Genomic DNA, 22799 nt, shown 5'->3' on the forward strand with positions numbered 1-22799 from the left:
TTTGTAATCTGGCGACTCCCCCCCACCCCACCCCCTCCATGGTCTTGACTCCCCCAAGCGAGGAGACCACAGCTTTCCCCCCAGGGCCGAGCCCGTGGAACTCTGCGCTCCAGTCTCGTCTCCCAGGCCTCATGTACCCTCCCTGGCGCCCAGCTACTGCGTTCTCGGCGGGCGGCGGGGCGGGGTGGGATGGGGGGGCTCCCCGGGTGCCAAGACTGCAGCCACCGCCTCCGTCTCCCGCCCTCCAGCCTTCCTCCGGCCAGCGTGGAAATTCTTTGGTGTGTGAATGTGAAGGCGTGGGCTTTAGGACCTTTATTTAGTTGTTTTCCTTTGTATAAAAAGAACGCTCGTTTGGAAGACGGGCAAGATGCAGCTTTACAGACACACCTGGGATGATGCCCCTCCAGCCGCAGACGGGGTGCGGATTTGGGGGAGGCGGGGAGGGCGGGGGGTGCAGACAGGCGGCAGGAGGACCTGTTGTTTTTCCTGTTGCAAGTAAAAAGGAAACAAAGTGGGAAGTGGAGTGTGCGGGCTGTCAGCAGGCGGGGCGCCCCCACCGTGCCCCGCCTCCCTCCCTCGAGGCTCACTCGCGCCCAGCGCGCTGGCTCCTAGCGGCCGCCGGGCCGAGCCGCCCAGCCCCTGCCGGCCGCGCCGGGACCGGTAAGCGCTCGCCTCCGGCTGCGTCTGGGGAGGTGGGGGAGAGGGCGCTGGCACCGGGGGGCTGCGGGGGCGTCGGGGGCCCCGGGGACCTGCTCGCGGGCGTCTCCCGGCGCGCACCACCGGCGCGCCTCCCGCGTCCGGCGAGCCCGGCGAGGCGCGCCCCCCACCCGGGCGGCCGCCGGGACCCGGGAGCGCACAGCTTCCCTGCGCCGCTGCTGCGCGCCCCGCGGAGCCCGACGGGGACTTCCCGGGAGCGGCGGGCGCTCAGCCGCGTGCGCCCTGTCCCGAGCGCTGGCCCGCCGGCCGAGGGGGCGTCCCGGCCGGCCGCGCTCCCACCGGCGGTGCGGCCCGGCGCCCCGACCCGGGCGCGGGGAGAGGGGCGCGCACGCTCCGCGGCGCCCTGGCCCTGCGCGCCCTCCCCGGCGCGGGCGAGCGGGGTCCCCGGGAGGAGGGAGCAGCCGGAGTCGAGTCCGCCGGGCGCCCCCCCACCTCCGCTCCGGCCCCGCCCGTCGGGCCTGGGGGCCCCGGGCCTAGGGCGCCGCTTGCCTCGTGTTTACTGCAGTCGCCGGCGGAGACCAGCCCCCGGATCTGCGGCTGAGCCCGGGTTACGGCGGCAAAACCGCCTCCAGCTTTGCATTTCCGGACTCTTTCTTCCCCCCCACTTCTTTTTAATACTCTTACCCGTAATTCAGCCAGAATGAGGCTTCTTCTTTTTTAAAATCGGGTTTCCTGTTTTTATTTAGGCTTCCTTCTCTGCACTTCCCTTGAAATCTAGGAGAGGGGAACAGGGAGACCTTTCGTGGCGACCAGGATGCGGGGTGAGGGGGGGGGGCACGTAGCCGGTGATGCTCTGCCCTGGTGGGGAGATGGGGTCCGGAGAGTAAGGACTGATGTGAGACCCCGAACTGTGCTCTCCCGGAGGGGGCGAGGGCGGGGATGCGATTTCCCGGGCTGGGGTGGGGGCGCCTGGGGCGGCCCAGGCTGGCGGTCCACGTACCAGGTCGTCCCGAGGCACCCTTGCACCTGCCCAGTTTGCGGATGGAGCGCTCTGGAGCTCTCGAATGACCGAGCGGCTTTCACTTGGATCAGGTCCCCCGGAAGGAGGGTCTCGAACCCCAACAGACTGTCGGGGGGGCGGGTGGCTTCTGCACCTGGGCTCCCGCAGAAAGCCCCGTTGCGCGCCATCCTGAGATGTCCTACACCGTCGCGCGTGTATGTGGGGCAGGAGTGCCTTCCGGGGGCGGGGGTCCTCTTTCAGGGGCTTCGAGGAGACAGTTCCCTGCTCCAAAGGGACTTTGAAACCGATTCATCCCACTGCTGGCTTCCAGGACAGAGGACGCCGCTGGAGTGCCTGGCAGTGCCTTGGTATTGCCGTGGAGTGAATGGTACCCTTGGGACTCTTTCCAGCCCTCCCAAAGAACCGATCGTTTTTCCAGATGTTTTCAGTTAAACAACCGTAGGACCTGAATGATGTCGCCTCCACTTTCCAGTGGAGGAAACTGAGGCCCAGAAAAGTTAAACTTGCCCACCCACACAATTTCCAAGTAGCTGATCCAAACCCCCAGTCAGTACCTTCCACCACCGAAGTGTTTAGTCGCCTGTAGGTGCTGTGGCTCGCAGATTAACGAAAATATTCCCTAAATGTTCTCTTGATGTAGGGATGGGGACTCTTGGGGTGCCCTTTCAAAGACACAACCTCTAAGGTACCCACCCTGATAACCCCTGTAAAAGCCTCTGCTGCTGTCAGCCGTCGGGTTTGACTGGCCTAAGTGGGGGTAAAGAGTCTGCTAATTAAGGAGGCTGCCGCCAAACACGAGGAGATTGGACTAGAACTTTCTCTTCTGCTCTCTAGAGCAGAAATTGCCAACCCTTTAGCATTTCCACGCCTTGCTGTGGATTGATTTCTTGACTTCAGGATTCCATCCATCCTGCCTCCTGAGAGCACTGTCTTGCACACGCAGAGATTGGTTCTTTCGGGGATTTGACGAGGTCCTGCAAGTAATGGAGGACCCTCTGGGGTGCGAGGAACCGTGTTCTTGAAAACGAGTTCACAGCAGCCCGTTCTAAGACATCCAAGCGTGCCTCTTTCTGAGCCCCACTCCCCCCACCTCCTCTGCCCACGTTTAGAAACGGTGCTGGCCACTCTGCAAATACCGATGCTTCTGGAATTAGGGCAAGTGCCCCAGAGGCGCCCCTGGCCACGGAGATGGTCCCCTTCCAGCAGGACTTTTCCCTTTCTTTACTGTGTCTAATAAGTATTTCTGGAGATCCCCCCTCACAGGGGCTATGTTAAGAACAAGGCAGGCAGGGAGGGTACCAGCCCTGTGGGTGGGGGGCTTACAAGACACGAACGATCCGCACATACTTGGAGACCAGCCTCAGGCCTGGTTAGCCAGTACTCCCAGTGCTGCTGTGTCCAGAGAGTTCAAGGGGATGTGAACGTGGGATCAGTTCCTGCTTCACCTTGTTTTGTCTTCAACTGCACAGTTAAAGGGAGAAGTGAATGTGTAACTCATGAAGCAGTTCCCCTTTGGCTGGCTTATTTTTCAAAACCATTTTTGTTTAGAGAGCAGTTCCCTCCCTCCCAGAAGCCAGCTGCTTCTGTGGGTCTGGTGATGGGGCGTGGGGCCTCACCAAATGTTTCCTTACCGTGGGACCTTAGTAAAGCTCTTTCAGCCACTCCCCGGGGGACAGACACGTTTCCCGGCAAAGCTGTTGTCGGGCAGGTCCAGGGGGAAGCGCTCCAGGAGGATCAGGGAGTGCCCACCAGTCTGATGGTGGAGGGATGCAGTAATCGACCACCACCCTGTCTGATGGCGGAGGCGTGTGGTAATTGACCACCAGCTGCAGGATGGCAGGAGCCTGAATCGTTGGGAGGGAGGCAGACATTCTCTCTGTGCCACTGCCAGTATTTCATAAATGACGAGGGTTGCAAAACTCCTCTCTCCTTGCAGCTAATGCTAAAACTGAATTTTCTTTAATTTGGTTGGTGGAAATCCCCCGCAATCATATCAGAAATGCTGCCAGTTTCAAGATGGAAAAAAAAAAAAATTAAAAACCCGGGAACCTCCCTCCCCGCTCTTTCCTTGCAGACAAACACTGTGACTTTCTGTGGGTTGTACCAAAATATGGCCCACTCTCCGCTCCCTGGGGGCCAGCCCAGTCCCCGGGGCCTGAGGTCGGGCGCAGCAAAAGCTCCAGCTGCTGTGGCCTGTGTGTGCATGAGAACCCCCCCTCCCTCCCCAGGAGTGATAACCTAGCTTCCCCTCAGATAAGGGTCAGGGCTTCTCCTAGAAATGGGTGCTCCCCAAGGCCTCCTACTTTCTGGGCCAAGAGGGAGAGTGATCGTAGTAATGGGTGTGGCATTTCTAAAGTGGTATTTCAGTTAGCTTCTGTTTCACTCGCTTTGGGGGAAATGCTTTCCACTTAGAGAAAATGCCAGAAGAGTGGGGCACGGGGGGGGGGGGGGGGAGGAACAGCGACAGAAAGGGAGCAAAGTTGGATTTATGTCCTGGAATGATGCCGTATTTGTTTCCTGGGGCCGCTGTAACAAATTACCCCACATTTTGTGCCTTAAAGCAGCAGGAATCTCTTTTCTCACAGTTCTGGAGCTCAGAAGTTCAGAGGCAAGGTGTCGCCAAGGCCTTACTCCCTCCAGGGGCCCAGGGAAGAATCCTTCCGGCCTCTCCCAGCTCCTGGTGGCTCCAGACTGTCCTTGGCTGGTGGCAACCTCACTCCACTCTCTGTGCCCTCTTCACGTGGCCTTCTTCTCTGGGTCTGTGTCTTTCTGTTGTCTCTTAAAGGATGCTTGTCATTGGATTTGGGGCCCATCCTTAAGTTAATTACATCGGCAGAGACCCTTTCTCTGCATAATGATTTTCCCAAAGAATCCACAGGTTCTGAGCATTGAGACACGGACATATCTTTTTAGGGCCACCCTTCAGCCCACTGCAGATGGACAGGATCTTCTGGGAAGGTGCTGGACAGGGTTATCTCGTCCCTGCTTCCGGGCCCCCTGCGGCTGCTTCCCAGTCTCCCCTCTCCCTCGCCTGTCTCCAGCTTCCCTTTCCCCCAGCTTTGTGAGCTGGCTCCCACCGCAGCCCCCTCCCCAGGGACAAGAAGAGACAACTCCCAGGCTTGAAGGAGCTGACTAAGTTCTAAGTCCTCCTGTCTCCCTCCTGACCTTCCCTCTTTCTCTTCAAAAACAGCTCCTTCTCTGCTCAGGGCCCCTCCCGGCCAGGGCTCCCCCCACCCTCTGTCTGGGGCCACACAGCCCCAGAGGTTTTGGAGTTTCCTCTGTTGAACAGCCCCCAGGAGAGGTGGGGGCAGGGCTCCGTTTTGCTGCTGGGTCTGCCTGTCCTGCTGAGGGGCCCGGGCTGTGGGATGGGGTGGTGGCCGAAAGGGATTGGGAGCCCCCCCACCCAATCCCGGTCAGTGAAGCTTGTAGGAGGTTAAGGATGAGGACCAGGGGGTGCGACAGGGAGTGCTCCAGGACTTCCGGGTCTCTGGAGGGCAGGGCCACACTCCTGCCTCCCTCCCTGGGGCAGGAGGGGAGCACGCGTGCAGGGCGACTCTCTGCTTTGGTTGTGAAATCCGGGAGAAGTATGTTCTTATCAACAGGGAGGCAAGATCATAGCCCTGTTATTGAAACTTTGAAAAGTCACTTAAGTATGGTGGGGTGGGGTGGGATACAGACCGGGTGGAGGGATTGCCGCGGTGGAAGAAAAAATTCTATCTTTGGAGCCAGCCAGACTGGGTCTTAATCTCAACTTCTTTTTATCTGCTAAGTGACCTTCGGCAAATCACTTAACCCTTCTGAGCCTCAGAATCCCCAATGGCCACGCTGGTGTGACCCGCAGTCTGTAGGATTTCATGTGCCGTCACGTGTGAAGGGCCAGGCGCACGCACGGCCACACGGCAAAACACACAAATGCCTGTGAAGGAGCCGGTGGGTGGATTCATAAGGATCCTTATCCCACTAACCCCAACACAGACACTGCCGATCCGAGTTCCTTTACCCGCTTGGGGGGTGCATTTTTAATATCGTTGTCCCTAGTAAGCACGTGCTTTTTTATATATATTTTTTAAAGTTTATTTTTATTGATTTTGAGGGGGGGGGGCACGTGCACAAGCAGGGGAGGGGCAGAGAGAGGGGGAGAGAGAGAATCCCAAGCAGGCTCCACACCATCAGCGCGTGGGCCCGAACCCACGAACCGCGAGATCATGACCTGAGCTGAAACGAGGAGTCGGATGCTCAACTGACTGAGCCACGCAGGCGCCCCTGTATATTAATTTTTACGCCTCAATTGTAAAACAGACACAAGAAAACTTACCCTTTGGACCATATACAGTTCTGCGGCATTTAGCACATTCATATCGTTGTGCAACCCGGATTGCCTTCTCCAGAGCGTTTTCATCTTGCAAAATTGAAACCGTGTCCCCATTAAGCAATAACGCCCCATTCTTCCCTCTCCCCGCCACCCCCCCTCCGCCACCCCCCACCCCCCCACCCCCCACTGCATCTGGCAACCACCATTCTGCTTTCTGTCTCTGTGAATGTGACTGCCTTCCGCACCTTCTGTGAGTGGAGTCATACAATGTTTGTCCTTTTGTGACTGGCTCATTTCACTTAGCAGAATGTCCTCGCGGCTCATCCCTGTTGCCGCGCGTGTTGGAACTTCCTCTTGAAGGCAGAATAACCCTCCGTCGTAAGTCGATGCCATTGTGTTTATCCGCTCGTCCGTCCTTGGATACCTGGGTTGCTTCTGTCTTTTGACGCCTGTGAACGTGGATCTACAGATATCTGTTCAGATCCTTGCTTTGAATTCTTTTGGGTATGTGCCCAGAAGTGGAATTTGCTGGATCATATGGTTGGTAATCCTATGCTTAAGGTTTTGAGGAGCTGGGCATGTGCTTTTGTGGTTTGCTTTTTTCACTTAATGTGGGCTCATTAGCATTTTTCCGCTTTGCTTCGTAACAAGCCATCCTTTTCAGTGGCGCGGTGAGCGTCCTGAGGGGCACCATCATTTTCTCAAGAATCCTCCGTTGGGGCACATTTATGTTGCTTCCAGCCACACACGCGCGCGTGCACACACGCGCATGCCTCCACACACACACGCACACGAGACTCTCAGAATACCGTCTCATTGACATTTTCAGGTATATGGCTTTTCCCACATTCAAGAATTATTTTATTAACGCCATTGAGTGTTTTTGTGGTTCTTCCTGCGAAATGGTTTTCCAAGAAAGACTGGATCCGTTTATCCTAGCGATACATACAAGTTTCACAACTCGTTCACTAGTGTTGAAGAATACTGGGCAGAAACGTTTTGCTCCTAGGTAATGTGTTTCTCTTATTGCTAATGAGGTTAAATAGCTTCCTTTTTGGCTCTAGGTGTACGTATGGCGTGAAGTTTGCTGCAGCGTAATGCCGCGGTTAAATAAACCCTTGATCTCTGGAATTGGGTGGATTCCGATTCAAAACCTTAGCATCCCCACTTGCCGGCTGTGTGACCTTGAATAGATGACTTACCTTCTCTGATCCTCAGTTTCCTCCTCTGTGAAATGAAGCTAACACGGCCTGTCTGTAAGGATGTCTCAAGGATTCAATGAGACAAATTAGATAATGAACATTACGAATCACATAGTCGATACTCAGTGAATAGTAGCTGTTGCTGCTTTCAGCGTTATTCTCATTTAACAACTCTTCGTTCACCCTCAAGATTCATCTTGTTTCAACAAGGGGAGACGGTATACACTCACGCCAAAGGCATTTAGGTTAAGCCCAAGGATCAGTTTTTTGCTACAAACGTAGACAGTCCTCGAAGGAAGCTGAGCTGACCGCCGTCCTCTTGATCAAGTGGACAGTGTCCGAGGCTGTCCGGTTGGATTTGGGTGTGAGCCTCCCTAACGCAAGCAGATGAACCTGTGCCAGGTGGATACTTAACGTCCCTGGGCTGCAACCAGCTGCCCAGAATCAGGAGGCCCCCACAGGGCTGCTTCTCCAGGACCCCGTTCCCCTGGGGTCCTGCAGCCCCCGTGGCGTGCAAATGGCGCATAAAGCCTCGCTAATGGTTGAGTCCAGAGTTCATCTTGGTGGCTGTTCCCCTCTTGACATCCAGGTGCTTCTTCGAACAGTTTAGGAAACCGAGGCAGGCATTTCAAGGGCAGGACCCCTGGGTTTGGGCACCAGTATGGGCTGCTGCCCGTGAAGCCCGCTTTTGAAGCCCCCTGGGGGAAGGTGGGAGTCACTCTCCTCTCAGGTGGACCTCCGGTAGCCCCAGATGAGGGCGGATGTCGGTAGGCACCCAGAGTTTACGCATGCTTAAATCACGCGTTTTCCTCTGCTGCTGACCTGGGTCTGAGGAGGAAGTTAATGAAACCGAGATCTGGGTCTCAACCTCTTCTCGACAAGTTTCTTTTAGGGGGAAAACACCCAGAACCCTCAACTTCCCCCTCCCCAGTCTCTGCTTCTGGGTCCAAGAGCCGGATCACTGGGTCCTGAATCTTTGTTCCCTTCCCCGTTGTGTGATGCCGCGAATGTTTGAATGACACAGCCCATCTGCTGTCATTGGAAACCAGTGATGAATTGTGGTCTTTTTTTTTTTAAATTAAATGCAGCAGCCGTCAAATATGTGGGGGGGGGGTTATGTTTATTCATTTATTTGGGGGGAGGACAGAGAGAGAGATTCCCAAGCAGATTTCACACCGTCAGCACAGAGCCGATGCGGTGCTCGAACTCAGGAACTGTGAGATCATGACCTGAGCTGAAATCAAGAGTCGGACGCCCAACCGACTGATCCCCCCCCGGGCACCCCTGCAGTAGTTTCTTGAGACATGTGTGGCTTCACGTTCCCAGTGGGCAACACAGTGCAAGGGCACAGAGTTGCACGAATGAGTGGAAAGGAACTTAGGGTCAACAGTCAGAACTTGAGTTGACAGTCAAGGTCCTGGCTTTGGGTGTGGACACACGGATGACCTGGCGAGGTACTTTCCGTCTCCGAGCCTCCAGGTTTTCTCCTGAAAATTGGGAACAAGTACCTCTTTTACTGGGTTGTCACGAAGATTAGAAATAAGGAAAAACCTGTAACAAGTAACAGGCTCACGAAAAATTGCCGTTTTTGCCTTCAGATGAATGAATCTTCGCAGCCTACGTTATGGGCAGGAACGGATTTTAAAGGACCGGCGTCTCTGTCACAGATCATTAGGGTTTGCTTGTGGGGTAAAGTCAATCCACCCATTAGCTTATTTGGCCCTCCCGGGACTGACCCATATGGAATGCCCAGAGCACGTGGCAATAAATACCACCATTTTATTTATTTATTTTAAAGTTTATTTATTTTGAGAGTGAGAGAGAGAGTGCACCCAGAAGTCGGGGAAGGGCAGAGAGAGAGAGACAGAGACAGAGGGACAGAGAGAATCCCAAGCAGGCTCCGTGCCATCAGCACAGAACGCAATGCAGGGCTCGATCCCACGAACTGTGAGTTCATGACCTGAAGTCATGACCTAAAGTCAAGAGTGGGACCCAACCCACTGAGCCACCCAGGTGCCCCAATACCACCATTTTAGAGGTAAAGGTTGGGATGGCTTTGTCCTTTGATATCAGCCTGCTCCTCTGAGGTGGGTCAAAGCCCAAAGGTTTGTTTTTTCCAGCTTGTTCTAACCCTTTAGGGTCTAAAGGAGCTTGGGGCACAAGAGCGGGGATCTTTCCAGACCGTTTCTTGCTTCCCACGGGGAGGGAGGTTGCAGGAGCGGTCCCTGGACTAGCCCACCTGACCTGGACTGAGAGCGGATGAGAGCGGCCTGCCATCCAATGCCCTTGGCTATGGCAGGGGACTCTGGCTGGCCCTGTCATCTCTGAGCAGCAGCAGCAGCGAGACGGGGGCTACGGAGTGGGTGAGGTCCTGGGGGCAGCCATCCCAGGAGCCCTGATGCTGCAGGTTTGTGGGAAAGTGGTTGGGAGACGGTCTGGTGGCTGGCAATGACCTTGGCCCTCGTGGACCATGCTTCTCCAGCTAGAGGGATGCGATGTGCATCCCTGGCCTTGTGCAGCCTACTGCAGCCATGACCTTGCTTTGAAGCTTCCAGTTCTATTTTTAACGCAAACGTTAATTTTACATTCTATTCCATGATAAGCCCGTGTTTATTTTACCATGAGGAATATTTCTCCCTAAACGTTGAGTCAGATGGACGCTCCGGGAAGATGCTTGTGTTTCTCCTGTGGCCTCCGCTACTCCCAGGACAGTGTCTCCCACTGCAGTTTAAAAGCGCGCGTTAGGGGGCGCCTGGGTGGCTCAGTCGGTTAAGCGGCCGACTTCGGCTCAGGTCACGATCTCGCGGTCCGTGAGTTCGAGCCTCGCATGGGGCTCTGTGCTGACAGCTCGGAGCCCGGAGCCTGTTTCAGATTCTGTGTCTCCCTCTCTCTGACCCTCCCCCGTTCATGCTCTGTCTCTCTCTGTCTCAAAAATAAATAAACGTTAAAAAAAAATAAAAGCGCGGGTTAGGGCAACACGACGGGAAGGATGATTGGCCGCAATCGCGACAAGAAATGCACAGTTTAATAGGAGTCCTTTTCTCCTATGTGATTCGTTGGTTGAGTAGCTGAAACTCCGGCTCCTGTAGAGAGTCTTAAAATGCTACCCTTCGGGGCGCCTGGGTGGCTCAGTCGGTTAAGCGTCCAACTTCAGCTCAGGTCACGATCTCGCGGTCTGCGAGTTCGAGCCCCGCGTCGGGCTCTGGGCTGATGGCTCGGAGCCTGGAGCCTGCTTCCGATTCTGTGTTTCTCTCTCTCTCTGCCCCTCCCCCGTTCATGCTGTGTCTCTCTCTGTTTCAAAAATAAACGTTTAAAAAAAAAAAATGCTACCCTTCAAGGGTGCCTGCGTGGCTCAGTCGGTTAAGCATCCGACTTTGACTCAGGTCATGATCTCATGATCTCACGGTTTGTGAGTTCGAACCCCGCATCTGGGTCTCTGCTGTCAGCGCAGAGCCCGCTTTGGAACTTCTGTCCCCCTCGCTCTCTGCCCCTCCCCCACTCACACTCACTTTCTGTCTCTCTCAAAATAAGTAAGTAAATAACTTTAAAAAAAAAACGCTCCCTTTGGAATCCGGGCATTTTAATTTAACACATATACACGCACGTCGGTTCATGGATGTACTAACGCAAGGCCAAGGGCTTCATTCTGAGCAGGGACCCACTGCAGGGGATGGTCCCTGTAAACTTTGATCATTGATCAAACTTTTCTCTGCCTTGCGCATTCTAACGAGATGGAGAGTTTGTTTCAGAAACCCTCATGGGGTTTCTAAAACGTTCTGCTTCACTGTCATAGAAACAGCTCTATCTGTACACACCTTATTTCATCCTACTTCTTCTCTTCTAACCGTCAGCTCTGCCCATCGGCCGGCAAGCGTCAAAGAGGGACTGGAGAGCCCAATTCACCCCTGATTCTGCTCGGTCGAGGTGGAGACTGACGGAGGAACGTAGGAATCCCAGAACAGGTGCCAGAGGCGGGTTAGAGCTCCCGTCTGAACCCCACCAGCCCCTCCCTCCGAGAACGGGCACCATGGGCTCTAGAAGGGAGGCACTGCAGACCAGTTTCTTTTTCTGCGGATCCAGTCAGCGAGCATTCGAACTTGCAAGTTTCCCTGTCAGCCAGCTCAGAATTGCCACCTGTTGTTAATCCTGCCATTTCTTTGTCTCATGGTAACGGTGACACTTTTGTCGTACCTGCTCTGTGCTAGGTGGTTCGTGGGCACTTTGAAAGTACACATTTATTCTTTTCTTTTAAGTCTTTAAATTTATTTTAAGAGGAAGAATGCGCGAGCAGGGGAGGGGCAGAGAGTGAGAATCCCAAGCAGGCTTCTGTCAGCACGGAGCCCCCCCACCCCATCCATGCGGGGACCCATCCCACAAACGCGAGATCATGACCTGAACCGAAATCTGGAGTCCGATGCTTAACCGACTGAGCTGCCCTGGTGCCCCTACGAATTTATTCTTATAAGTTCTATTGTGATTCCTGCTTTATCGATGGGGAAACTGAGTCACAGAAAGCCTTAGCAACTTACTTAGGTATCGCCCAGCGAGGAAGTGGCAGGGTGTGTTCCTAACACCCATACTGTGCTGTCTCCGAATGTGGCTGCATTCGGGAGGGAGCATTTGGTTGGGGCCGGGGGATCTGGACCCCAGGCAGGAGTGGGGGGCGGGCAGGCCTCCGGGAGTCAGTGGCTCTGCAGAGGGGTTTCCCTGCCCATTCTCACCCTTCCCCTCCGCCCCCAGGACTTAGCTGGGCTCCAGGCAGCCTATTCTTGCTGGTCCTTCGTCTCTGGTGGAGTTGGCATCCTGGGCTCTGGTCCTCCGCAGGGACAGAGGCCAAGAGAATGCAGCTTCTGCACCCAGCCCCGCCCCCATCTGCCCAGTGGTGCCCATTCTGCCCCTCGGTCCCGAAGAAGCCGGGCCTGGCGTCTGAAATCTCAATCCTTTCCTCGCCCAGCTCTTGAACCTTTTGCGGGAAGCCCATGGGAGAGTCCTCAAGCTGGTGGGTGACACAGGGCAGCGGGACTCAGGTGTCTTTTCCGCCGATGGCCCAAATCCAGTTCCCTTGCGCTGATCCAGGTGGCGCGTCACCTCAGTAAGAGAGGCCGCCCGAGTCGACCCGGATCCAGATCCACCTCTCCCGTTCGTTAGCGGTGCAGCCGTAAGCTGCTTGAGCCCCGCTTGCCTCTTTTACAAAACACATGGCCTGCCTGAGGGGCTTGGCGGGGCGATGGAAGGAGAGAACAGACATAAGGCACCTACAGTTGCCGGCTGATGGCAGGGGCCCGGTGATGGATGCTGCTGCCTGATAAATGACGCTAGGCTGTTGTTCTGGAGAGTTCGGACTTACCCCAGAAGCTCCCAGGGGCAGAAGTGGCCGGGAGCCCTGCTCTGGGAGGGGGCACTTGCCAAGGAGAGACTGACCAGACGATGGGTGATGGAAGGAGGTGTCAGGGGCACTGTGTGTCGTCCTCAACACTCTGCAGGTTGGGGGTCTCGTGGGAACAGGAGAGGAGGCGGACACATAAGCCCATGGCCAGCTGGGGAACCGGAGTATTGAGTGACCGGGCAGGCAGCCAGCTGCAGAGCAGATGCCAGGAGAATGGGGTAGGTTGCCACTCAGCTTGAGACCCTCAAGGAGGGAGCCCATCTCCATTGCCACCGTCTGTGTGTGTGTGTGTGTGTGTGTGTGTGTAGGCGATTAGGTTAGAGGTCAGGACAGAAAGGGAAAGTGGTGGGGTGCCTGGGTGGCACAGTCGGTTAAGCGTCCGACTTCAGCCAGGTCACGATCTCGCGGTCCGTGAGTTCGAGCCCCGCGTCGGGCTCTGGGCTGATGGCTCGGAGCCTGGAGCCTGTTTCCGATTCTGTGTCTCCCTCTCTCTCTGCCCCTCCCCTGTTCATGCTCTGTCTCTCTCTGTCCCAAAAATAAATAAAAAACGTTGAAAAAAAAATTTTAAAAAAAAAGAAAAGGAAAGTGGAATTTGCACTTTTAAAAGATTTATGTATGTATGCATTTATTTATTTTAATGTTTATTTCTTTTTGAGAGAGAGAGAGAGAGAGGGAGAGGGGAAGAGACAGAAGGAAGAGAATCCAAAGCAGGCTCCAGGCTCTGAGCTGTCAGCACAGAGCCCGACTCGGGGCTCAAACTCACGAGCCATGAGATCATGACCTGAGCTAAATTTGGACGCTTAACCGACTGAGCTACCCAGGTGCCCCAAAGATATATTTTTAATGTTCATTTATTTTTGAGAGAGGGAAGGAGGGAGCACGAGCAGGAGAGGGGTGGAGAGAGAGGGTGACAGAGGATCCGAAGCAGGCTCTGGGCTGACAGCAGGCAGCTCAGTGTGGGGCTCGAGCTCACAAGCTGTAAGATCATGACCCGAGCAGAAGTCGGATGCTTAACTGACTGAGCCACCCAGGCGCCCCAGTTTTAAAAGATATTAATTGGAATATTACACGGTGATCCAAAAAAATGAAGTCTTGCCATTTGCAACAATGTGGACGGAGCTACAGTGTATTATGCACTAAGTGAAATAAGTCAGAGAAAGATAAATATCATATGATTTCATTCATCTGTGGAATTTAAGAAACAAAACAGATGAACACAGGGGAAGGGAAGGAAAAATAAAATCAGGGAGGCAGGCAAACCCTAAGAGACTCTTAAACACAGAGAACAAACTGAGGGTCGCTGGAAGGTGCTGGTGGGGGGATGGGCTAAAAGGAGGACACTTGGGATGCACACTGAGTGTCATATGTAAGTGATGAATCACTGAATTCTACTCCTGAAACCAGTATTGCACTATGTTAACTAAGATTTAAATTAAAAAAGAAACAAAATTGGAAGAAAAATAAATAAAAGGTATTAATTATTTAGGGGTCTTGATATTAGGGAAGTCGAGGTCTTCCGGGTATCATAGGCTGGGATATTGCATGTGGGTGTTTGTTTTTTTTTTTTTAATAAGTGCTATGTTTTAGAAATGTGTGTATACGTGTATACTGTACATACATATTTCCAACTTTTTGATGTTTATTCATTTTTGAGAGAGAGAGAGAGAGACAGAGCATGAGTGGAGGAGGGGCAGAGAGAGAGGCAGACACAGAATCCGAAGCAGGCTCCAGGCTCTGAGCCATCAGCACAGAGCCCGACGCGGGGCTCGAACTCATGAACTGTGAGATGGTGACCTAAGCCGAAATCGGAAGCTTAACCGACTGAGCCACCGGGCGACCCTATATATTGTTTAATTGTACAGAATCAATACAAGCTAGTTACGAAATGTTTGTAAAGTCCAGATTTGCCAAAGGAAGAAAAAAAAATCCACCATCTACCTATCCTAGAAGATCCCACCACCCGGGGGTTCCTAATCTTTCTCAGATTTTAAATCCTTTTGAAAATCTGAAAGATCATGGACTCCTCCCCCAGAAAAAGGCTCCTACAGGATAAGGTCACGGGGCTCCTGGGTGTTCCCCAAGTTCATCCTAGATTCATTAGGGTGCACTAAAGGACGGTTTGGGTCCAACTGTTGGCTTCTCTGCAGTATGGGATGCTGATTTCAAAACCAACGGCAAAGGCCGGAGCGGGTCAGAAGATTCCAAGTACCCCTGAGGTCTCTGTGAGACGTGCTTGCCCGACAACTCGTTCCAAGTCTGCTTTGAAGCTGCTTCTGTTTTCAGCCTTGACCACCTCCTAGGTACTGCGTGCAAGTTTACTCTGTGGTCTTTAAATCCTTTCTTTTGTCTTAAATTCTCGGCTCCTTCGGGGTGGGGGTGGGGGCTTTCAGCAGGCATCGACTTCCCTGGATCATTTGGTGACTCTGTCCTGTAGGTTCAGCTCCTTAATGGGGCCAGCCGGCCTTCGGGACAGCAGCCTGCGGTGCTGTGGCCCTCCTCCTGCCTGAAGGGCCTTGGCTGGGGCAGGTAGACGGGTCTCTGTGGTCTGAGTGTGCACTACGGGCAGGTGGCATCGTCTCTGGAGGACAGGAGTGCAGGGCCGTGTCCGGGCTCGGCATGTCGGGCTCCAGGCAGCTTGAGACCAGGCACGGTCTCCCTGTGAGAGCAGCAGGGAAACGTCTTCTTGCCAAGTTGGGGGGAGCGGGGGTGGTGGCCCTGAGCATCCCCCACCACGACACCGAGGCATCGGTCAGCTACCCTTAGACCTTAGCACCCTGGTCTCTGCCCCAGGCATGGGGAGACCCCTCCGATGCAAATTTCTCCAGCCTTGCTGGTGGCCGGCCTCCCAGGGTGCCGCTCCCTCCTCGGGACCGGTGACCTTGCCTGAGCTCCTTCCTCCTCCTCCTTTCTCCATAAAACAATCTCGATATTTCACTCAAGGTGCACGTCACGGTGGTCTTCATATATTCCCAGAGTTACGCGACTGTCACGATAATCGATTCTAGAACATTTTCATCACTCCGGAAAGAGGCCTCCTCACTCCCATTAGCAGCCACTCCCATTTCTCCCCGGTCTCCCTGGCCCTCGGCGACCACGGATTTATTTTCTGTGTCTGTGGACTTGCCTGTTCTGGACATTTCATGTAAATGAAATCATACAGGATGTGGTCTTTCGTGGCCGGTTTCTTTCACTCAGCCTGTTGCCTCTTCTTCAGAAACATGTCTGACTCATACAGTTACAGTAGAGGGGTTGTTTGTACTGATCGTTTACTCAGTCGTGAGCGTTGAGGGAGCCTCTGTTGTACTAAGCCTGGAGCAGGTGCTGGGCCACACAGCAAGGAACACAGCCGCCACGGGGGGTATAGGAGTTATCTATTGCTGTGTGACAGATCACCCCAAAACTTAGCAGCGTAAACAACAAACACTAATTATCATCTCACAGTTTCCGTAGGGTCCAGAATCTGGAACCAGCTGGGGCTGAAGGTGTCTGAAGCTGGTCTGTTGGCAGGCCTCAGTGGCTCTCCTGCTGATGGCCAGGTATCTCCATCCCCACCCCCCATATGGGCTTCTTCGGGGGCAGCTTGAGTGTCCTTATCACATGGCGGCCGGCTTATCTCATAGACAAAGAGAGACAAAGAGCACAAGACTGAAGCCCCACAGTTTCTGTGAACGTAACCTTGAAGGTGACCCGCCTCACTCTGCCATATTCTTTTGGTCCCATAGACCCACGCTGCTGTAATATGGGGGACGGCTGCAAAGACGTGTGAATATCAGGAGGGGCAAATAAGTGGGTGTGGTTTCATACGGAGAATGGCCCTTTTGTGATGGCTGGCACCCGGCCGGCTTGTTCATGCAGGGCCCACAGGGCTGCCTCTGGATGAGCCTTGGGTCGACTGTGAGTTGTCTGGGCTCCACGCTCCGTTTAGGCCTCTTCCGTCTTTCCCCACTCTGTATTTGTAACCGGGGAATTGAGCATGTAATTCTATTCATCGCACTTGGCCAGATTTACCCACTTCCCATAGGATCATTCTTACAGATGATCTCTCCAGGTGCTTGTGAATTCTAGATGCATATCCATCAAATCGATGAGCCAGGTTTTGGATTTCCTTTCATTCTTGTCAAGAACGGTCCGCAAGACCCATCGCGGTGGGTCCGACGCGTCCCGGCAAGGCACTGGGTCATGCCATCGAATAGAAGTCGCTAGAGACAACTTCTTTTCCCAGATGGCCCATGAGACCGTCCGGAGGGGCAGAATCAGGGCTTGTTTAACTGGGCAGATATCATGCATTAAAAAACCAGGCCTCATCCCCTAATGAGTAGGATGAGTTGTAGTGAGGAGTTTTAGGTGGTGGTTAAAGGCGGGTCTGATCCATAGTTCTGTCACTTACTGTGTAGCTTTGGGAAGTCTTGGACCTTAGTTTCTTCATGGAGATGATGAGAACTCTCTCATGGGGTTGTTTTGAGTATTTAAGGAGATATTCGAAGTTCCAGGTATCTGCTGCTGCCTAAGAAACCACACGAAACTTAGAGGTACAAAGCCGTAACTTTTGTTATGTTCACCTATTGCGTGGGTCAGAAGCTCAGGAAGGGCTCAGAAGGATGGCTGGGAAGGGTCAGCTGGGGAAGACTCTCAGAAGGCTACCAATAACTCCAACAGCTTGGGAGCTGGAATCCTCTGGAAGTTTCTTCCCTCATGTCTAGTTGCTTGGTTGGAGATGACTCAAAGCTTGGGCTCAGATGGGACTGTTACCCGAGTGCCTACACACGGCTACCATTTCTGGTTTGGGCTTCCTGGGGACGTGGCGACTTGGGGCAGCCACACTTCCTTCTTAACGCACAGAGCGTTGGAGTTCGGTTCACGACCAAGGTGAACGCTGCGTGGCCTTTTACGACCTAACCTCTCAAGTCACTTAGCATCACTCATGCTATACTCTCTTGGTTAAAGAAGTCACAAGCTCACCCAGATTTAAGGGCAGGGGACAGAGAGGCCACCTCTCAACGGGAGGAGTGCTCAAGAATTTGCCTCCTTAAATCTTCCACAATAAATGTAAGGTATTTAACACAATGAGTGCCATGGGGTATGAGCCAGAAAATGTTAGCTGCTGCTGCCCATATTATTAGATTTTTTATGATTTTTTTTTAATGTTTATTTTTGAGAGAGAGAGAGAGAGAGAGAGAGAGACAGTATGAGCAGGGAAGGGGTTGAGAGAGAGGGAGACACAGAATCTGAAGCAGGCTCCAGGCTCTGAGCTGTCAACACAGGGCCCGACCTGGGGCTTGAACCCATGAATAGTGAGATCATGACCTGAGCTGAAGTCAGACACTTAACTGACTGAGCCACCCAGGTGCCCCTATGATGTGTGTTATTTTTTTTTGTTTTAAAGGTTGTTTATTTATTTATTGTTTGAGAGAGACAGAGACAGTGCAAGTGGGGGAGGAACAGAGAGAGAGGGAGAGAGAGAGAAGCCCAAGCAGGTTCCGCACAGTCTCATGAGGGGCTCCAACCCAGGAAGCCCTGAGATCATGACCTGAGCTGAAACCAAGAGTCGGACACTTAACAGACCGAGCCACCCAGGCGCCTCTTGTAGTTTTCGTGTGTTTGTTTGCTTTAATTTTATTTTAGGCAGAGTGAGAGAGAGCGTGCAGTGGGGAGGGGCAGAGGAAGAGAGAGAATCTTTAGCAGACCCCACGCCCAGCTCAGAGCCGGAGGCGGGGCTCGATCCCCTGACCCAGGGATCGTGACCTGAGCCGAAATCAAGAGTCAGATGCTCAGCCAACTGAGCCACCCAGGCGCCCTCACATTGTTAGTAGCTTTGTATCTCAGGTTAGCACAACTGGGACCTGACCGTGGTGGATCTAACCCAGTGACCCGGACAAGCCCCCGCCTTCTATCTTAACTGAGCCATCTTTTTTTTTTTTAATTTTTTTTTTAACGTTTATTTATTTTTGAGACAGAGAGAGACAGAGCATGAATGGGGGAGGGGCAGAGAGAGAGGGAGACACAGAATCGGAAGCAGCCTCCAGGCTCCCAGAGCAGCAGCCCAGAGCCCGTCGCGGGGCTCGAACTCACAGACCGCGAGATCGTGACCTGAGCTGAAGTCGGACGCTTAACCGACTGAGCCGCCCGGGCGCCCCGTTAACTGAGCCATCTTTACGGTGCATCTGTGATCAGGTTTATTTTCATGCTACCAGATTCGTGTTTCTGCCTTCTTCAAATGGGGCCCAGCTTAAAAAAATTTCCTAGCCCTTCGTTTGATTTTCGTGCCCTCAGTGGCTTCTCAAACACATTTAGAAGCTTCACAAGGAGCCTCTAGAAGATCAGTTTCGTGAGTCCCCAGGGTATGTCTTTCCTGAGCCTTGAGGTGTGACTCACACGATGAACGCCCTGTTGTGCCCTTTATCCCCCTGCCCCTAATTTCGCCCAATACGTATTCACAGTTGATCTTCTCCACAAACAAGGAATAGCTTTTCTTCCATAAAAGATACAAAGAGGTCTCAGACATGGTGTCCTCCCACGAGGATCGCATTCTGGAACTGCAAACCTCAGACTCCAGGAAAGGGTGGTGGGAGGCGGCGGGTCGCCGGATCTCCCGCTGCGAGGTCCTGGCCAGCGGCCCCCTCCGCATGCTGTCCCACCGCTCCTCGCCTCCGCTGGCCCAGCTGGGCACTGTGTGCCGGCACCCGCTTTTACCGATGAGGAGACCGCTCTGGAGTGGTTAGGAAACTCCCCCAAATCCGGATCTAACGCCAGGGACTCCTGTTCCTACGTCTCGCAGGAGAGCCTCTGCAGCCACGAGTGCTTTTGGTGTATGCCTGCATGCCTGCGAACATGACCCTCATTTCTTCCCTCTGCTTCCCGCCCCCTCCACCCAAGGTCACAAACTCAGAAAGTGCCCATTAAGGCAGACTTTTGCTTTAAGCTTGGGGAATTGGCCAAAGGAAAAAAGAAAGAAGCTCCAGATGCTAATTAGCTTCGCTTTTTAACTACAGATGAGCCACTTTTTGAATTAACTGGTGGTGAGAGTCTCAGAGATGAATGGAAATATGTGAAGATGGCCGGGGAACCGGGGCCAGACGCTCCTGTAATTAGGCTCCCTGATCTGTGTGCCTGGAGAGTGAAACGTCAGGGGAACAAAAAGCCATGGGGGGATTATGTGAATAACTGTGGAAACTGTCCTCCCTTTCCAGGAGGATTATTTTCCAGAGCCCTTCTGTTTTTCCTAAAAGAATTAAAACAAACACGTAGCTGGGTTTTGTTTTTTTTTTCTTGTTAGTTGCATCGTATTGTTTCTGACTGTAACATTCCTATTCCCGTCTGCACTCAGCATCTTATCTGATCACACCTAAAAATGCTGTAGGGCAGGAAAAATAAATTCCCCTCTACCCTTCTAGATTCTTGACTGAGCACCCCCACCCTCACCCCATGATAAAAAGATTAACAGGAGAAAAACAAATGTAATCACTAAAGTGTAGGAGCCCCGCAAAGACAGGAGATTCAAAGAAGCCGCCAGAGCTGGAATCTCTTCTCCTTGGACAAGAAACAATAAGTGTATGAAGGATTGACAAGACAAAGGGGTCTGGGTGGGGGTAGTAAACTAGTGAAGAAGTAACAAGGCTTGTTTATACGGCCTTCTTGGCCCTAAATTCCCTGTCTCTGGTGATCAGGACGCCTTCTGCCCTTCTGGTGCAGGGAGGGGTACCTTTCAAATGTGAGGTGTAGCTTCTGCCTTCCGTGGGACAAAGGAGGTTCACAGTGTCCTTCATTCATTCACGGCTGTTTCTCGAATCCCCTTAATTGAAAATAATCAGGGGGCTCCTGGGTGACTCAGTCGGTTGGGTGACCGACTCCGGCTCGGGTCATGATCTCACGGTTCGTGGGTTCGAGCCCCGCCTCGGACTCTGTGCTGACAGCTCAGAGCCTGGAGCCTGCTTCGGATTCTGTGTCTCTTCCTCTCTCTGCCCCTCCCCTGCTCTCTGTCTCTCTCTCAAAAATAAATAAACATTAAAAATTTTTTTTAATTCAAAATAATCAGTATGCCAAAGTGGCATATTTGGGGACGACATAGGCTAAACCCCTACAATGCTGAGTGCCAAATTTGAGTAGGAAGAGCCCCCGGAGTCCCAGGGAGGTTGGTGGGTGGGATATTGGTGGGCAGCTGGGGGAAGGGGACATTTTATCACAGTGAGGTTACCTGGCAGCTGCAGGAGTGAAGAGTGGCTCAGGGAACAAATAATCTTCCCTCTTACGGAGCGTGTTGAGCCGAGCAAGGGTTCTCACGGGTGGGAACAGAAGTTCATCTGGTTTCCTGCCTTGGGAACTTACAAAGAGGATCCCATCCTTTTCGCCTTAGCAAGTAGAAGGGCCAGCATCTAATCTCTCTGTTTACTCTGATTTCCTAAGAGTGGAGTGGTGAAACGAATTTATTTATTCACTAAACTAATTTCTTTATACCCTTGTCTGGATTCCAGAAAGGACCTAACAACATACCTGAGCCCTGAACGAGGAATCAGGACACTGGGGTTTTTCTTTCCTCTCTGCCCCTGACTGTGTGACGTTGAGCAAGTCACTTGCCTCTCTCTGCATGTTTCCCGTCCCGTCCACGAGAGCAAACACTGAGCAATTACTGCATGCACCGGGCACGTGCTAGAGGCTCGTCTTGTATCTGTGTTAATTCACTTCATTCTGTCCCAAACAAATCATTACGTTATGTATCTTTCTGGGTTTGTTGGTGCGGTTCCGGTCCATCGTTGTAATATGGGCAGGATGAGTTTTTGTTGCTTTTGCTGTTTCAAAGAATGCTGGATTTTCCTCTGGCTCCTTAGGAACCAGTACCTGATGCCCCCAATTTGAAACCCAAGCTATGCCATTGGGTTCCATTGCTGATAGGACCTTGTCTTTGCATGCTGGAAAGAAAGGGAAGTCTGCAGGACTGGGCCCCTAGGGAGAAGGGCACCACCCTGAAGATGGGAGAGAGGAACTACGGAAGCCTGTCTGCCCTTGGAAAATCTCCAGGCCTTGGCCCCCTCGGGTCATTATCTTTTCCTGGTTGGGGGTTGTTGGGGATACATACTACCTATTCCCAGCCAGGATGGCTGTCAGAGAACTCAGAGCAGTCAGCCCATCCAAGGTCGGTCTGTGACTTCTGGCGGCTTCTCATTCTGGTACTCCAACCCTCCCCCCCACCCCCATCCCACCGCACCCCACCCAATCGCCGCTCCCCCCTCCCCCAGGAGTCAAGGGCGGCCCTGCAGGAGGCCTGCCCTCTTCCACCCAGACCTCCTTCAGACTGCCTCCTGCTGCTCAGCCCCCCTTCCCAGGCTGGAGGTGGGAGGAGGGAAGGGCAAAGTGGAAGCAACCAGCGGGCACAGCCCTGGGGTGGACCCGGTGGCCGGCTGGGCGGTTCCCATCCAGTGGCCCAGGCTCCGCCTTCGCCAGACATGATCTGCCAAGGGCACCACCAGCGCATGGGTGGTTGGGGGAGGTTCGGTATGTGGACACGATGGGTGTGAGTGTGTCTGGTCACCGTGTCCACAGCGTGTGTCAGTTTACATTATTGAGTGTGTGGGCGTGTGTCTTTGTGAAAGTGCATCTGTGTGTGTCTTTGATCTCTGTGTCTGAGTGCGTGTGAGGGGGTATGTGACTTACTGTGTGTCAGCTTACATAATTGTGTCTGAGTGTGTAAGTGAATGATGTGTATGGGAGTGTTTGTGAGTGCAAGTCTGTGACATTCGGGGCTGGGTTGCCTCCTCTGGCCCTGAGATGCTGGGGACAGGGACACCAACGTCATCGAGGGTTTGCCCCCCTGCAGGCCCCCCCTGCAACTCCGCTGCCTGGCCCTCTCATCCCGGGTTTCTTCAAGATTCCGGGAGCTCAGGGCCTTTTTTCTCCTTTCTGTCCTGGCGTGCACTCGGCGAGCTGGGGCCCGAGGGAGGCTCAAGGGGCTCGGCTGAAACACTGGATGCAGTGGGAGACGACCACCAAAGAGTGGGCCTCAAGCCCCTTTCCTCCACCCCATGCCCTCCGCGCCCGCTGGGACACCCCTGGGTGATTCTGAGCCTCACACGCCCCTCCTTCTGTTGAGCTCCGCGGTGGCAAAGCTTGAAGTCTCGTGTGGCCCCAAAAGCACATTCTGAGGGACGTGGAATATTGCAGGGCAAGAAGCGTAACAGCCCGGTACCCAACCAAGCTGGTTCCGAAGCTCGCTCTGCCGCTGCGTGGGGA

At 53.6% G+C, this 22799-nt stretch overlaps 1 protein-coding gene across 4 annotated transcripts in view; it reads left to right on the forward strand.

Moving 5' to 3' along the window:
* Positions 1–571: 571 nt before the first annotated feature.
* Positions 572–22799, forward strand: part of PIK3CD (phosphatidylinositol-4,5-bisphosphate 3-kinase catalytic subunit delta) — a 55045-nt gene continuing 32817 nt past the window's right edge. For 2 of the 4 annotated variants that reach the window (XM_042996581.1, XM_042996583.1), the window contains exon 1: positions 573–660. The gene's annotated coding sequence lies outside the window, so the exon portion shown is untranslated. Of the gene's footprint in view, positions 661–22799 lie in introns of all 4 variants that reach the window. The other 2 variants (XM_042996584.1, XM_042996582.1) reach the window with 2 other exon arrangements.

Source organism: Panthera tigris, chromosome C1 (assembly GCF_018350195.1).
Source record: "Panthera tigris isolate Pti1 chromosome C1, P.tigris_Pti1_mat1.1, whole genome shotgun sequence".
Classification (NCBI taxonomy): Eukaryota; Metazoa; Chordata; class Mammalia; order Carnivora; family Felidae; genus Panthera; species Panthera tigris.